The following is an 18,687-nucleotide window of genomic DNA, read 5'->3' on the forward strand; positions in this document are numbered from 1 at the left end:
TTTCCTAGCTCAAGTATTGTTTACTACAGACATGTTCTGTAACTTGGCACCAGACATCAGTTCCCCAGCCTCCCCTTCACCATCTTCCCAATGCTGATGTTGACAAAAATGTTTCTATTTGTTCAGTGGTCAAAGAAACAAAGCTAAACTGGGTACAAAAAAGATTTTGTAAAAAGGGGTGGCTTTTTAGAGGCGTTGTTAACTGCGGTATGCCTGTACTTAACAAATTTCCTGATGGCCAGAGGAGACAAGAAATTCCATAGCAGACAGGTGCATGGAATCCACATAAGGAAGCAATGGACTGAAAAGGAAGGAATTAATCTCTGTCTGTTCTTCCCCATCTACCTGGATTCTGAGCTAAACACAGAGGCAGGAAGTCTGCCTTCCGTATCCGCAGATTTGGCACTCACAGCTTGAAATCCTAAAGGCAAACTCTGATTTTGCTGTTTTATACAAGGGAGGCCATTTTGTTATATAATCACATAGTTGGAAAAGAACTTGAGGGCCATCCAGTCCAACCCCCTGCCAAGAAGCAGGAAAACTGCATTCAAAGCACCCCCAACAGATGGCTATCCAGCTCTGTTTAAAAACCTCCAAAGAAGGGTCCTCCACCACACTCTGTGGCAAAGAGTTCAGCTGCTGAACAGCTCTCACAATCAGGGAATTCTTCCTAATGTTCAGGTGGAATCTCCTTTCCTGTAGTTTGAAGCCATTGTTGTGTCCTAGTCTCCAGGGCAGCAAAAAACAAGCTTGCTCCCTCCTCCCTATGACTTCCCATCACATATTTATACATGGTCATCATGTCTCCTCTCAGCCTTCTCTTCTGAAAGCTAAACATGTCAAGCTCTTTAAGCCACTCCTCATAGGGCTTGTTCTCCAGACCCCTGATCATTTTAGTTGCCCTCCTCTGGACACATTTCACCTTGTCAACATCTCCTTTCAACTGTGGTGCCCAGAATTGGACACAGTATTCCAGGTGTGGTCTGACCAAGGCAGAATAGAGGGGTATGCCATTATATATAACGGAACTTGAGAATCCATGGTTTTGGGTATCCTGAAACCAAATCCCACCAGATACCAAGGGCCCACTGTATTTCTTGCAGTTTATGGGTGGCCACTCCCAGGCATCTAACTGAACTCCCTTTTGAATATCTTTATGCCAGCAGGCAAAAATCCTTTTACTGCAGGAAGGTCTTTGGCAACTGACCTTCCTTTGTGAAATAGGAGCTTTTAACCTGGCACGCACTACGTTTCCTTTTATTGGTGTGGTTTTTGAACTAAGTTTTAGAATCTTGGAGATATTTTATTCATTTTATGTCTTCTAATGTCTTTTTTCTATTCAATTGATTCGGTACTTATTCTTGCGCATATGGATTTCCCCTGCTTGTAGGCAGCTTTGTCGGCAAGTTATTTTTAAGTTTATGGAAATATTTTCTTCTTATTTAAGAAAATTGAGCCCCCGGTGGTGCAGTGGGTTAAACCCTTGTGCAGGCAGGACTGAAGACCAAGAGGTCGGAGGTTCAAATCCAGGGAGATCCTCTGTCAGATCCAGCTCCCCATGCGGAGACATGAGAGAAGCCTCCCACAAGGATTGTAGAACATCAAAACATCTGGGTGCCCCCTGGGCAGCATCCTTGCAGACGGCCAATTCTCTCACACCAGAAGCAACTTGCAGTTTCTCAACTCACTCCTGACATGAAAAACAACATTAAGAAAACTTAAGCTAAACTGTTGGTACTGTACTGCTATTTCACACCAGTTTATGGTGCTCCCAAAATGCCCCCCTTATTGCTCCATACCGTAATACCTGTGGCTGCAGGCCGGCTAAGTGATGTAATAGCTGCATTTAAGATGGGATTAATGCATGGGGGATATTTCTTGGCACATTAAGCAAATGTATGTGCCAAGTTTTAATCCTTGCTTTTTTGTAAATCTTTGCAGGTGATATTTTCCCCAAATGGTTGGTGGATGTTCTGCAAAGCTTCATGAGGTCATTCTTGCATTACAAATACCCGTTGAGTCATCGAGCTACTAAGGTTTAATTTACCATTCAGTTATTGGAAAGAGGTCGTTGGGCTCTAATGTTGCAAAAGACAAACATTTTTTCTTTAATAATCGGATACAATATGCTGAAGGGACTCATCCACAGGCCTGCATTTGTTCAATTAAATCCCCATAAAGGGATCACGGGTATGTTGACTTAACAGGCATTGTATTTCTTAATCTGAAATTTTGACAACAGAAAGAAAATGGATGGGTCATTGCAAGGACTATTCTCTATATTGGGCTGATGGGGAAAGTGCATGGGAATGATGCAGGTCACAAGGAGTTTTTATACCTCTCAAATACACTCACCTTGTTTTTAATATTTTTCTAGGGGTTTTACTCCTACATTCACTGCAAAAGGGGAAACCATGCCATATTCTTCCTCTGCATCTGCAAGCTGTTCAAGGCCTGGAGGATCTTTCCCCACAAAGTTAGAAATTATTTTTAGTTCACCTCCGAAGCATGTTTTTTTGCTATACAAATGAGGTACACAAGAGAAGGATGCCGAGAACATGAGCTGAAGCTGCTCAAGGGATGATCCACTAGGACATTGCAACACTGACATGCACACGGTTTTCACTACAAGCCTGATTTTTTCAGAAAGGGTACAACTACACTGTAGAATGAATGCAGTTCAACACCACTTTTAACTGCCATGGTTCAATGCTATGGAATCATGGGAGTTGCATTTTTATAAGGTCTTTAGCTTCTCTGCTAAAGAATGCAGGTGCCTCACTGAACAACATTTTCCATGATTCCTGACTGTGAGAGCTGTTCTGCAGCAGAGCTCTCTGCCCCGGAATGTGGTGGAGGCTCCTTCTTTGGAGGCTTTTAAACAGAAGCTGGATGGCCATCTGTTGGGGGTGCTTTGAAAACAATGTTCCTGCTTCTTGGCAGGGGGTTGGACTGGATGGCCCACAAGGTCTCTTCCAACTCTATGGTTCTATAATTCTATAAATGCTGACTGGGAGATTCTGAAAACTATAGTCCAAAAAATAATTCATCTTGGGGTATGGAAGCTAACTGGAGAAAGCAATGGCCGGCACAGGGCAGAGATGACCTGGAGAAGATGTCGACAAAAAAAGTCCAGACAAGGAAAAGACCAAGACTCCGATTCCTTCAAAATCCTTTTAAAAATGAGTAAGGGGTGGGTCATAACTCGAGGCTAGGTACAACACTACCTCTGAGTAGAGCACTGTTCAATCTATAAATGTGTCAAGATAAAGAATATATCGTGAGACTATGGAGAGCTGTCACCAATCAATATTAACAATCTAGGTTGAGTATACCTTATCTGAAATTCTTGGGACCAGAAGTATTTTGAATGTTTGTATCCACCCATCCAGAAGTGGATAATTTCAGATTTTGGAGGATTTCAGAATTCCAGATAAGGGATGTTCAATATGTACTGAGAAAGATAAATTTGTAGCCTGATTCAATGTAAGGAAGCTTTCCATTTTACAAAGAATCAAAAGGCCATTATAAACTATTTACTTATTCATTTCAATTTGAACTATTATAGGTATAATACACACATCTTTCAAATATGCTGTTAGGGTGTCGTTGTCCCATCCCCGTCCGTCCCCCCCCCCCCGCCCCCCAGACAGGAGCGACTTGAGAAACTGCAAGTTGCTTCTGGTGTGAGAGAATTGGCGGTCTGCAAGGATGTTGCCCAGGGGATTCCCGGATGTTTTACCATCTTTGTGAGAGGCTTCTCTGCATGGGGAGCTGGAGCTGACAGAGGGAGCTCATCCGGGCTCTCCCAGGATTCGAACCTCCGACCTGTCAGTCTTCAGTCCTGCCAGCACAAGGGTTTAACCCATTGCACCACTGGTGGCTATGGTGCTCCTAGGGTAGTTTACATAAAATCGAATCAAGCCAAACTATGCCTTCCTTTCCTCTTAATAACTCACTATCTGAATGGATGAATATTCTTCAAAGGTTTCAACATCAGGATCTTAAGACATGCCATAGATATACATCTATAAATTCTGGGCTAACCAATCAATTGATTTCTGTTTGTTGGAGAGTTTGACACAAGGTCTCTACACATAAGACTCTTTACTTAGGAAAGCTTATTACAACAACGGTTATGAAACCTTGCATTATATAGCAGTGGGGATGTAAAAGGGAAGACAGAATGAGCTGAAAGGTTATTAACAAGGAGAGAAAGGAAAATCCCCAAAGTGCCTCAACTAATAATGTAATGCTCTTGCATCAAGGCTTACATTTCTGTGGGTTCTGCCTAAAATCCCACAAGAAACTTTCAGTTAGCTTATCACTGCTAACAGTTCTACACTCACCTTGAATTACAAGCAAAGTAATATACAGCTAACAAAATAAGTCAGCTGAGGTCAAAAGAGCAAACTGAGAAATACTTTTGGAATGCAAGTTGCTGAAACAACACTACTGAAAACAAAGTATATAAATAGTTGATTTTCCCTGGTGGTTACAAATAATTCCATAGGTGCTTAATAAACTTCTCCAAAGATGGTGTAAATGCATACATCACAGTTTGGAGTTTATGGTTTGCATTATAATCCAGAAAGAGTATCACGATCTTTTACAGACGACAGCTGTCCATGTATACAGTTACGCAGAACAGAAATATGTGGGAGGGGGAATAAAATGTACATAGTGTGGATTATGACATTTAAAAACAACAAATCCAAGCTTATTTATTAGTTGCAGAAATTTTGAAGACATAGATCTACACTACAGGCATAATTTAGATTTTACTGAGAACTGGATGTTCTTGATTTTTGTCAGGCTTGGAAGAGATGAGAAGTCATATATGTATGTGCTTCCTACTGATAGTTAACCTGAAATTATTGCTTTGATTTTAGATTTGAATCAGTATGTGTCCATTCAACTTAGTTGGTATTAATTCTATCACTTAATCATTAGCTTATAAAGGTGTTAATTTTCTACCCCAAAGGAGAAATCACTGAGCAGAGTAAAACAAGTAAAATAAGCCATAGAAAGAAGAAAGCTCGCCTCCTGTTTAGTTAGATTTACTCACAGAAAAAGCATGCATTCTGCTTAGTGGCTTTCCCAAAACACCAAAATATATTTGAGATAATCAAAAAGGGGATATGGGAGAAAAGATTTTGTGTGCACAGTACTCATCTTCCCTGCTCAAGAGTATACAAGTATAATTGGCAACAAAGTAGTGAAGTCAATCACTGTTGTTGTGTGCCTTCAAGCCATTTCCAAATTAAGGCAACTCTAACACAAAGCTATCATGGGATTTTCTTGGCAGAATTTGCCCTTGCCTTCCTCTCAAGCTGAACTGGGATTTATATACCGTGTTGCTTTACCATTCAGAAATTGATTCAACACGTACATCCTGATAGGGATTAGCAATTACATTTGATGTGGTAGTAGGAGACTACAGTTTCCAACATTCCTTACCACTAGCTATTCTGGCTAGAGAAGTGGTTCTCAACCTGTGGTCCGTGTACCACCAGTGGTCTGCAAGAACTAAAATATGGTCCACGGCCTCACCGTTACTACAGCGTTATAACAAGAGTAACTGGTCTTGCAAACCCTTTGAGTAGACAATTCCTTAAATAGTAAGTTCCAGATAAGAACAAAAATCTGTCCTGCACTTTACTATTGCTCTTATCTTTACTGTAACTACATGATCTATGTACTTTACTCATTAGATTATCCTTTAAATTATTATTGCACTAGCCTGCCCAACTGTGAGGATACATTAAATTTGTTTACAGATTGGTTTCGATGCCTTTTTATAAATTGTTATAATGTTGTTATTTTATTATATTGTTGTTTTGCATTTTAACGTGTTACATTTTAACTGTGTTGTTCAGGCTTGGCCCCGTGTAAGTTGCCCGGGTCTCTTCTGGGAGATGGAGGCAGGGTACAAAAATAAAGTTGTTATTATTATATTATTACTATTACTATTACTATTGCTGAAGCTTATTAAATATGGTTTTCTGTGGGCGAGCAGGTGGCAACTACTGGATGGAATATGTTCTGTATCAGAAACTAAAGTTGATGTGATCTCTCCAATGCAATTTTCTGAATCAGCACCCCCAAATAACCAAACTGAATCCAAAGTTGACCAAAAACTGATTCATAACCCTTTTGATACTAATGTTGGAGAGTAGTCCCTGGTCAAGTGGTCCTTGGTCAAAAGGTTGGGAACCACTGGGCTAAAGCCTCTGGGGGTGTGTCTTTCAGCAACAACTGGAGAGCCACAAGAGTTTTGCCCTTGATGTAGGCCTTATTCTGTGAAATGCATATACAATCTTGTTCAAGTACTGTTACTGTTCTATTGGCCCAAGCACGCTAAAGGCACCAGATCCTGTCTGATTTTGGAAGCTAAGATGGTCAGCCCTGGTTTGTACATGGATGGGAGGCAGCCAAAACTGCTTCTTGCCAGCCAACATCTTAAGGGCACATAGAAACACTGTTATACAACCCTCCTGAAGATCTGTGTAAGGGAGGTTCTTGCCACAACCTCTTGGAATAATCAGATTTTCAGTCATTATGATTGATTATTAGTGTGTACTTCTATTTAGGGCAACAACAAACAATTAATGTGGCTTTCAGTAAAGTAAGTATTCCAATTTTAAATTATTAATGTAATGAGCATTTGCCTCATGACAAAGGGCATCCTTTTCCCAGCCACAGTCCATGTTGTGGGGATGATGGAAGATGGAGCCTAAGATGACACAGGATATTAAGGAGCACAATGGAGGATAAAAAGGTTGTACCTAAATGGATAATTTTGATGAATCTCATGAGTAAGGAGGACAATCCCTCATCTAACAATGACTAGGGGCATTTCCATGTTGCTTAGCATCTTGTTTATGAGCAATACCGGGTACACACACAATTGTTTTAAAAAGAAGACAGCAGACAATACATGAGCATTGATTTGCCAGCTGTTCCAAGAGTAGGAGACTGCACAAAAGGTGGCACAAAGCTCTTAGTAGGATGAGGAGGCCATGAAGGAAGCAGGAAAATGAGAGAGGAGAGTGGGAGGAATGAAAGCGAGATGTAGGCATGGAGGAGGAGTTGGCGTGATAAAGCATGAAAAACTAGGGATTTTTTTTTTACAAAAAGAAGTGTTACGTACATCCAGAGAGGCTTCAGCAGCAGTTGTTATGGAAACTGTAACTTTGAAACCTGCAGCTAAACTTTAGGAGCTATACTGAATCATGCATACCCATCAGTATCATCCTGAGTCATATAACTCTAAGCAGATGTACAAGCATCCCTGAAGAGCTCCAGGTCTCACAGGACCTTTTGACTAGAACACCAAGTCATGCTTTCCACCACTATCAATAATGTATTGATGAAGTCACCCTCTGGATGGTGGGTGACAATTCCCGTCTTTCCCAACCGATAGCTGTATTGGCTAGGAAACTATGGGAGATGTCATCCAAAATGTCTGGAGAGTGCCAAGATACCTGGATTCAAATGCACATTAAGACGGTTGAAGAAAATATTGTGTTGAGAGTTAAAAACAATAGCTGGATCAATGTTACTGGGACCAAATTCAAATTTCATTTCAAATTTCAGCAGGGAAAACAAAACCTTTGGAACGGTGGGGAATTGGAAACAAGACATGGAAAAATTCAAAATGAAGTTCAAAAGCAGATGACTTGTTATCATTTCCTTTGTTATGTCTTATAACTCTACTAATGTCATCAAACAATAAACCTAGCCTCTTATTCAAAATAGGATATCTATGCCCATGTATTTCATAAGTCCCATTGAAAATACTCATTCCTCTCAATTCAATATAGATTCAGGTTGTACAAATTATTTGCTGCCTAAACAGTATAAACTCTGAAGATACCAGAAAAGGACGTTGTTTGTGGGTTTTTTTTAAAGAAGGACCTTAACGAAGAGGCAAGTTCATTATAATACAAAATATATTGCCTACTACATCTTATTGGGTGGGAAACTGAAACTTGGGATGTATCTACACTGCAGAATTAATGCAGTTTGACACCATCACCAATATAATAATAATAATAATACCAACAACACGAAATCCAGCATATATATCTCATTTGCTGTGACATATTGTGTTTTTGTGTCAGTAAAATGATGATGATGATGATGATGATGATGATGATGATGATGACGACATAAAGGTTTTCCCCTGACATTAAGTCTAGTTGTCTCTGACTATGGAGAATGGTTATTATCTCAATTTCTAAGCCGAAGAGCCAGCATTGTCCATAGACACCTCCAAGGTCATATGGCCAGCATGACTGCATGAAGCACCATTACCTTCCTGCAGAAGCATTACCTATTGATCTACTAACATTTGCATGTTTCTGAACTGCTAGGATGGCAGAAGCTGAACTTCGGTCGGCAAATTCAGCAGCTCAGAAGTTTAACCCGCTACGCCACCAAAGGGATAATAATAATAATAATAATAATAATAATAATAATAATAATAATTTTATTACCCACCTCTCCCTATGAGATAAGGTGGGGTACATCATTAAAAAAAGAGATAAAACACCAATAAAACATATACAACAAAATACACAGAGTTAAAATACAAGCTAGAATTCACTGAAGAGATTAAGTTTAAAACTTACTTTGACTGCCAGGGTTCAATGCTATAAAGTCCTGGAAGTTATAGTTTGGTAGAAGATCAGTACTCTTTGGCAGAGAATTAAAACATTAGAAAACTACAATTCCCATTATTCCAGAGTACTAAACCATTGCAGCTAAAATGGTGTCAAATTGCATTAATTCTAAAGTACAGATGAACCCTTGTGTTGTTTTACCATCCAATGGTGGGGGTGGGGGGGTGTTTTTTTGTTCATTTGTTTCAAGGCCAAGTATTCTTTTGATAAAGAGTGTGGAAAAGCTAAAAAAAGCATCAGAAAAAATATTTGAGGCATACGAAAATGCAATACTCAGGTACAGAAGATATAGCTCCATGCAAACTTACCAAGGGGTAAATTCCACTTTTTAATTGAGCTTTTTTCAGAAGAAACGTGCAAAGGATTGCCCCCTTTCCCTCATCCTATTCATTCTTCCTTTTCTGCTGTCATTCTGAGTTTCTACAGGGACAGCCAGAATAAAGGGAGGCTAGTTCAAGCCTGCACACTAAGTTTCTGAGTGCAAAATAAATTCCTTATATTCCCTCCCCACTACACACACACACACCTATAAGTAGAGACACACTGCACAAAAAGTTTAACCCTCTACTTCCTGCTTTATTCTGTTTTAACGAGTTCAAAGCAAAATTCCCCTTAAAACTCAAGGAGATTAACAGAAGAGCACTCTGATCCAACTGAAAACAGGACCTTGAACAGACTAAAGGGGCTTAAATCAAAGCAACTGTTGAGGTAACTGGGTCTACAGAAAGAAAAGGGATATCCTTTCTAGTAAAGCAATTCTAGCCTTCATGTCCCAACTTGCTGGAGAGAAAGAAGAGTCCCTCTGAGCTCAGGTAAGCTACATTTTGGGATCATAACTCCCAGAATTCCCCGTTCTGATTGAGAGATTCTGGAGCTTGTGATCTAGAAAATGAAATTTTGCACACCATCATGTTCTTAAGAAAGCGTCAGAAAGGTGGCTCTTCAGCTCCGGAAGTATCCAGAGTCAACTGTGCAGGCAGAAATCTACCACCAGCATTCCTGCTGGGGTGAAATGAATCACAGTAAGAATATGTTTGTGCCAGTTCTGGATTGACTGATAATATTCTACTCCCCCAAATGTCCCTGTATTCATCCCATTAGCTACATCAGGCTAGATGTGGCATAACGCATTGCCACCCACCCACTGCTTTCATTGAGGGGAAGGTTAAATAGAAAAGCTCTACGTAGCAAACCCACTCTCTGGCTGGCACAAGCAGGTAGGGCTCAAGATCAGGTGGCAGATCCATGGCTTGGCTCTTCTCCTATCCCTACATAGGACTGCTCTATATACGTAAGAGGAAGTTTTTCCCTCAGGGGAAAGCATTAAGGCACGGGAAAATAAACCACAACAGAAAGTCACCATGCATGCTATGAACAGAAACAACATTCAGGTTTTGACGATATTTCTCTATCCGAGCATTTGAGTTTTCTAGTACATGTATAGGTCGAGGGCAGGTTTTGGGTTCAAAATTATGGATTTTGATATGACCCATGAATAAGTCAAGACTCATTCCAAGAGGCCCACTGGACCTGTCCACTACTGCCATTTCCCTCCCAGGGAAATTCAAAAGGGTCAGAAGTGGTGCTTTGCTAGAGAGAGTAGAGAGGATCAATTCTAATAATAATAACAACAACAACAACAACAACAACAACAACAACACCTTACATGGGCAGTTCCTTGAGAAGATTGAAGAAAAAGTTGACAAGGAGAAGATCTGGTTATGGCTCATGAATGGAACACTGAAGAAGGAGACAGAAGGCCTGATTCTTGCAGCCCAGGAGCAAACCATCAGAACCAATGCCATTAAGGCCAGGATTGAAAAAACAGCAGATGACCCAAAATGCAGACTGTGCAAAGAAGCTGATGAAACCATTGATCATATCCTCAGCTGTTGCAAGAAAATCACACAGACGGACTACAAATGAAGACACAACTCTGTGGCCCAGATGATTCACTGGGACTTATGTCACAAGTACCACCTGCCAGCAGTAAAGAATTGGTGGGATCATAAACCTGCAAATGTCATGGAATATGAACACGCAAAAATACTGTGGGACTTTCGAATCCAGACTGACAAAGTTTTGGAACACAATATACCAGACATCACAATTGTGGAAAAGAAAAACGTTTGGATTATTGATGTCGCCATACCAGGTGACAGTTGCATTGAGGAAAAACAACAGGAAAAACTCAGCTGCTATCAAGACCTCAAAATCGAACTGCAAAGGCACTGGCATAAACCAGTACAGGTGGTCCCAGTGGTCATTGGCGCACTGGGTGCCATGCCAAAAGATCTCAGCTGACAATAAACATTGACAAAATCACGATTTGTCAACTGCAACTGGCCATCTTACTTGGATCTGCGCGCATCATTCAAAAATCACACAGTCCTAGACACTTGGGAAGTGTTCAACTTGTTATTTTGTGATACAAAATCCAGCATATAGATCTCATTTGCTGTGACATACTGTGCTTTTGTGTCAATAATAATAATAATAATAATAATTTGTTTTTAACCTGCCCTATCTACCCTAAAGGGACTCAAGGTGGAGTCCTGAGTCCCTTCGGGATTTTAGAAAGGGTATCTCTCTGGGCAGTTAAACCAGGAAATCCCAACTGGATGGCCCCCTACAAAGGTCTGCCTCCAGGGGGAAACTAAGAATGGGCAACTTGGAAGTCCCTGAACAGACTCAGAAGCAGGGTGGGCAGCTCAAAAGACAAAACAGTACTTGAAGAATCTTCCAGCTTGTGTGACTATGGAGCAGAACAAACAACTCCACATATTTATGCTTGTCCACAATGTCCTGCCTCATGCACAGAGTAATTGTTTAAAACTACAGACAATGTGGTCACTGTTGCCCGTTTTGGGTCAAATATTATGTAACCACTTGTATTCCTTCGATTTTTATGAGTTTTATACTTATTTACGCAATGCATTTAACACAAAATAAATAAACTCTGCTCAGAGAAAGGTAAGAGTTAAGGTAAAGGATCCGCTGACAAATCAACCCAGGTTTTGAGGATTTTTTGACTCAAATTTCTAGACATATGTATACGCAATACTACGGAGTAGGCTGACTAAAACAAAATTTAGGAAAGGCAGGAATAAACAAAAAGCCCTCAAATCTGGACAGATGCTGCAGCCATCATTTTGGTATGTAGCATGACTTCCTAGATGGAGACTGTAAACATTTCAGTGATGTTCAAGTGTAAGTTTATTTAGCAATTCTCTCTGAATACAAAAATATTGGCTGTAACCACAAAATCTGTTGCCTTGTCCAAAACACAATGGCACCTGAACTAGTTTACAACAGAAGCTCAGAGTAACATGGCAATCTTTATATCAGCAAAGCCAGCAATTAAATTTAGAAGTTGCACTAGAAGAAATTCACTGACCAGAGGAGGGGGGGTCCTAAGAACTGTATACCATAATAGTAATATTCCCATGCTCAAACCCAGCTTGTTTCTCAGTAGCTCCTACAGAAATGCTAAATGTCCTTTGTCTTTGCTCACTGGGACATAGCCATAATATGAGAGAGACTGAGAAAGAGGAGGTACTCTTCTCTTGTGAAACAAAACAGATGAGAATGAGTTGAAGCAATGGAAGGATACACGCAAATGAGTGGCAACAAAGCAAGCATGTCTAAACATCAACCAAGTCCAACAATTAGTGCAAATGTTATATGGTTCTCATAAAGGAGAAAACATGCACTCCACAGGGGGTCATGCGGAAATGTTCTGGAGCCTGAGGTCTGCAAGATTGGTTATAGCAAAGTTTCATTTACCCTTCTTGAATCATTTATGTTAGCACTGAAGCATTGTTGAGTATGCTTCTGTCACTTTTAAGAAAACATACAGACAGGAAGAAACTATCTAGTCATGCATTGAGAAGTACTATGCACATGCAAACTTTAAAAGCAGCAAACCAACCCCTTGGCAAAACACTTAAGCTTTCCATTAGATGATTTGTGCAAATAAAAACTAAGCGCTTGTTTGTCAGGGCAGTCAGACGTCATAATGACCAGGTGTCATTGTTTTCAACTACAGGTTACGACAATGCGCAAACTCCAGAATCTTGAAAATGGTTAATTTATCCTCAGTGTAATCCCCAGACAACTTAACAGCTGTGGTTTTACTATGACCCAAAAGCTCTGTGACCTCCAGGCATGCCTTTAATCTATTAAGGCAGAGAACCCCAAATCAATGGTAGAAACAGCAAGCCTGTACTGTTTGAAAGTTAAAATCAACTGGAAACCAGACTCCTGCATCCCAATTTGCAGCCCCACAAGCGGTCCATTTCCCCCCTTGCTTAACATACGAACATCTCTTGCTCAAATGTTCAAAAGACTTTCCAAATGCGAGTTGCAGCCCAATTCATCGCATACCCAAGCCAAAATCAAGTCTCATTGCTTTAAGAAAAAAGTAATAGATGGATTCACAGCCATAACTAAACTAAAAATACCAACACATTTACTATCCATGATTTGACCTGCAACATGTTATTTCTTACACACAATTGCTGGATCTTGTAGAGTGCATCTACACTGTAGAAATAAAGCAGTTTGACACCATGTCAATTGCCACGGCTCAATATTATGAAATTATGGGAGTTGTAATTTAGTAAAGCAACAGCACTCTTTACCTTGATTTCATAGCCTTGAGCAATAGCAGTTAAAGTGGAGTCAATGGCTAAGTTCACAAAATAACTGAGTATGACATGCTGGATAAAGCTACCCACTCCCCGAATAATATGTACATTTTCACACTAGGAATAGGCTGTAGTGCACAAAGTATTGAAAAGTACATCAAAGGCTTTCATGGCCGAATTCACTGGGTTGCTGTGAGTTTTCAGGGCTGTATGGCCTTGTTCCAGAAGCATTCTCTCCTGACGTTTTACCCACATCTATGGCAGGCATCCTCAGAGGTTGTGAGGTCTGTTGGAAACTAGGCAAGTGAGATTTACAGTATATATCTGTGGAATGTCCAGGGTAGGAGAAAGAACTCTTGTCTGCTTGAGGCAAGTGTGAATGTTGCAATTGGCATTTAATGGCCTTGTAGCTTCAAAGCCTGACTGCTTCCTGCCTAGGGGATCCTTTGTTGGGAGGTGTTAGCTGGGCCTTATTGATTCTTGACTAGAATTTCCTTTTTGTAGTGTTGCTCTTTATTTACTGTCCTGATTTTTAGAGTTTTTCATTGTTTCCTCTTTTCTGTTGAAATTGTCCACATGCTAATCACGGTGGCAATGAATTGTTCAGTGCATTCCCAGGGGCCCCACTCTTGCCTAACACAACCATTTAACCACTTACACAATGCCTCAAGCAGACAAGAGTTCTTTTTCCCACCCTGGACATTCCACAGATATATAAACCCCACTTTCCTAGTTTCCAACAGACCTCTCAACCTCTGAGGATGCCTACCAAAGATGTAGGCGAAACGTCAGGCGAGAACGCTTCTGAAACATGGCCATACATTCTGGAAAACTCACAGCAACACATTACAAGGTATGATGCACACCATTCTCCAGCATTAGAGTATGTCTTGCCATATTGATAAAGGCACATCAGTCACCTTTCATACTCAGATAAGGAATGCCAGAAGAAGGGGTTGACTTGTAATCTGTTTCCTTTCCATTTTTCTGCTTCTAAGCTCAGCACACCACCCACCACTATTGAGACCAACAGGAACACACTCATCGATGCTGTTCTTCACTTGGAACTTCCTTTCAAAAGAAGGGGAAAGGAAGCAAAGAAATAGGCCTGGCAGAAATATTATGTGCATAAACTGGTGTGTACACTACCAGTTTTTTGAAAGGTCAAGTTTCATTACAAACCTTGATCTCTATGCATGCTATCATTTTAGTTATAGTACACAGCAAAGGCAGCTTTATAGGGTATAGATGTAGAGGCGGGTTACAGGTTATACACTTTAAGGACTTCCAAGACTGAACCATGTTGTTTTTGTATTGTGTGACTAAATGCCTGTGTGTGCATACACAAACATATGCAACTTTGAAACTCAATATACCAAGCAAGCTGGCACTTTTTAACTTCGAGACATTTTAATTACCTCCCCAGAGTTTGTTTCTTAATGTATCCATATTATATTTTAATATATGCATACTCCAAACCCACTGTGTAGATGCAGTTTTCCATCTGCAACTGAGCCAACTGCATTCTTGGGAGGAAAGGCAGGATGCAGAAAACAGCATGCAGCCTTATCACATGCTTAAACCTCACACTCCATAAAATAAAGCTCGGTACAGGATGCAGAAAATCACAACACAGTTGAAAGTCCATCAAGTAACCTGGCATTTGTAAAAGCATGTCCTCATAGCTTTTGAATGACTGCAATAAAAGATGTTCTTTCAATCAAGCAAGAGACAAATTATGCTAATTTTTAAAATCCTATTACTCTCCATGGCATACAGCTACAGCTGCTCTTTGAAAGAATTCATGGCTTGATGCAGTAGAATGGAAATGAAAAAGAGGTGATCCCTGCAGCATTTTTTAAGCAGGGAAAACCTTCAGTAAAATTCATGTTCCATGTTAACAGTAGTCAGCCATCAGCATGAATACACTGCAAGTTTGTAATGTGGGGCGCAGTGCAATCCTATGCATCTTTGCTCGGAATTAAGTGGCCTTTATCACTAGGCCAGGACTGCAGAACCCCAAAAGTGAGGACTTTCCTACCTGGTGGTGCTTTGTGAGCAGCTATATGGATCTGAGACCCAAAAAGAGAAGTGACTCATACAGTAGGATGAATTGTGCAGGGCATCCCCAGGAGCCCCACTCTTGCCTAACGCAACCATTTAACCACTTCACACACATACTTACACGATGATGTATCATAGCCTCAGGAGGAAACCTCTCCAGACTGACAACCTAATCATCCATCTTTGCAGGACAGATTCTCTATATTTCTGGGGAATTCTAGTTCTAAAAATGTGTGTGTGTGTGTGTATGTATGGTGTATGTCTTCAAGTCGCCTGTTGACATGGGCAAACTTGTTGTGGAATTCTAACAGCCACTGTTAGAAATTGTGGGAGTTGTAGTCCAAAACACCTAAAGGGCCCAAGTTTGCTCATGCCAGACTTAAGGTGCCATCGGCAATTTCACAATATTTTCTTGGGGTACATATACACCAGTGGTTCCCAACCTTTTTTTGACCAGGGACAATTCTCCAACATTAATATCAAAAGGGTTGTGAATCAGTTTTTGGTCAACTTTATAAGTGGTTTAGTTATTTGGGGTGCTGATTCAGAAAATTGCATTGGATAGACCACATCAGCTCTAGCTTCTGATACAGAACATAAGCCATCCAGTAGTCGCCATCTGCTCACTCACAGAAAACCATATTTAATAATCTAGAGCTGAGGTGGTAGTAATAATCTTTCTACTACCTCTCCCTTCCCAAATTCTCCATTGCCTTGGCACTATAAGAGAGGTTTACAAGACCAGTCACTCTCGTTGCCAAATGGTTGCAAGGCAACGGTGTACTAATGGTGAGGCTGTGGACCATATTTTCATTTTTAGAGACCACTGGTTGTCCACAGACCACAGGTCGGGAACCACTGATCTACAGAGTCAAATTAATGCAGTTTGACTGCAAGGGCTTAATGCTAAGGAATCACAGAAAATATAGTTTGGTGGAGTACTAAAGCCCCTTCTGCCCTGAGTACTAGAGTTCCATCCGCCCTGAATCCCTTTGGGGAGATAGAGTGGAATATAAATAGAGTTTTAGTATTATTATTATTATTATTATTATTATTATTATTCCATAGCATCAAGTCATGACCAAATGGCATTCATTCCACAGTGTCGGTGCACCCAAAGGCTAGGAATGCTCAAGAGATAGCTTTGCTGGTCCTGCCTCCATAACAGAACATACAACATTAATGAGTGGTCTCCCATTCAAGAACTAACTAGAAGTGGCCCTGCTTAGCTTTCAAGACCAAATGGGATCTGGTGTCTTTTAGGGTCTATCAATACAATCCCCCAATCCAGACCCGGTCTGTAGGCCAGAAACAAAACATACCTCCACCCCAGGCTTCAAAACAGCCTGCAAAGGGGTCAGGCTGCCTTAGGCAGAACAGTAAATGGCAAAGTAGATGGCTATGGGTCTTGTGAGAGCATCTCAATGCAAAAGGGAGAAAGAGCACAGCATGTCAGGAGCGCATCCTTGTGCGCAATGAAGGGGGGTCTCTCTCTCCAGAGAGTTCATTGGCTTTCATCTCTGAGCATCAGAGATTGGGGGGGGGGGGAGAGTATTATTGTTGTGGGAAATCTTTATCCCCCCCCCCCCCCTCTTTCTCTGTCCTCCTTAGAGCCACAGATCTATGCAACCCCGCTCCCAAACACACACAATCCTTCCTCCTTTGCCATCTTTTGGCGCAGCGGTGGAGTGGGCGCCCCAGCCTCCCATGTTGCCCCCTCCTCCTCCTTCCAAATACCCTTTTCCCAGCCAGAGGTTGTTATCCCGAAGCTTGATCCTGCTGCCTCCTAATCCTTGGCCGGCAAAGGATGTCACACCAGGTTTGAACACAGAAGATTACACTGAAAGCTGAGCGAGAGGGAATGAGGAGGGGAGGAGGGAGAGGAAGGGGAAGAGAGTGAGGGCCCTTCCACACAGCCCAATATCCCTGAATATCAAGGCAGAAAATCCCACATTATATGCAGTGAGGACTCTGATAACCCATTTCAAAGCGGTTATTGTGGGATTTTCTGCCTTCATATTCTGGGATATAGGGCTGTGTGGAAGGGCCCAGAGAGGAGTGGGCAAGCTTCTTTTTCCTGCTGCTCGAGAGACTAGGACCCCTTCTATGCTGCCACATAAAATCGACATTATCTGAACTGGATTATATGGCAGTGTAGACTAAGAGCCCTTCCACAAAGTAATATAATCCAGAATAATCAAGGCAGCATAACATACAATATCTGCTTTGAACTGGAATATCTGAGGGCCCATCCACACAGTTCTATAACCCAGAATATCAAGGCAGAAAATCCCACATTATACGCAGTGTGGTCTCTGATAATCCATTTCAAAGCGGGTATAGTGGGATTTTCTGCCTTGATATTCTGGGATATAGGGCTATGTGGAAGGGTCCAGAGAAAGGAGAATAAAGGAAGGGGAGAGCAGGAAAGGAATGGAAAGAGGAAGAATAAGAGGAGGGGAAGAGAGAGAGAGAACTAGAGAGTGGGGAAGAGAAGGGGAAGGCAGAGGGAAGTTCAAAGCAGATATTGTGGGATTTTCTGCTTTGATCTTCTGGAACATTGGCCTGGATGGAAGGGCCCTCAGATAACCCAGTTCAAAGCAGATCTTGTGGGATTTTCTGCCTTGATATTCTGGGATAGTGTGGAAGGGCCCAGAGAGAGGAGAATGAAAGAGAGGACAGGAGAGAGAAGATGGGAAAGAGGAAGAATGAGAGGAGGGGAGGAGAGAGAGAACTAGACAGTGGGAACGAGAAGGGGAAGGGAGAGGGAAGTTCAAAGCAGATCTTGTGGGATTTTTTGCCTTGATATTCTGGGATATAAGGCTGTGTGGAAGGGCCCAGAGAGAGGAGAATGCAAGAGAGGACAGGGGAGAGAAGAAGGGAAAGAGGAAGAATGAGAGGAGGGGAGAGAGAACTAGGGAGTGGGAAAGAGAAGGGAGAGGGAAGTTCAAAGCAGATCTCCTGGGATTTCCTGCTTTGATCTTCTGGAACATTGGCCTGGGTGGAAGGGCCCTCAGATAACCCAGATCGCGTGGGGTTTTCTGCCTTGATATTTTGGGTTATAGGGCTGTGTGGATGGGCCCTCAGATAACCCAGTTCAAAGCAGATCTCGTGGGATTTTCTGCCTTGATATTCTGTCATATAGGGCTGTGTGGAAGGGACCAGAGAGAGGAGAATGAAAGAGAGAAGGAGAGGAAAGGAAAGAGGAAAAATGAAAGGAGGGAAGGAGAGAGAGAGAGAATAAGAGAGGGAAGGGAAGGGGAGAGGGAAGGAGAGAGAAAGAGACC

The 18,687-nt window shown here is 41.5% G+C and overlaps 1 protein-coding gene across 7 annotated transcripts in view; it reads right to left on the reverse strand.

The window, feature by feature from the left end:
- Positions 1-18,687, reverse strand: part of TIAM1 (TIAM Rac1 associated GEF 1) — a 260,834-nt gene that overhangs the window by 241,285 nt on the left and 862 nt on the right. The gene's annotated exons all lie outside the window — the stretch shown is intronic.

The sequence above is a fragment of the Anolis sagrei genome, chromosome 3 (genome assembly GCF_037176765.1).
Source record: "Anolis sagrei isolate rAnoSag1 chromosome 3, rAnoSag1.mat, whole genome shotgun sequence".
Taxonomy (NCBI): Eukaryota; Metazoa; Chordata; class Lepidosauria; order Squamata; family Dactyloidae; genus Anolis; species Anolis sagrei.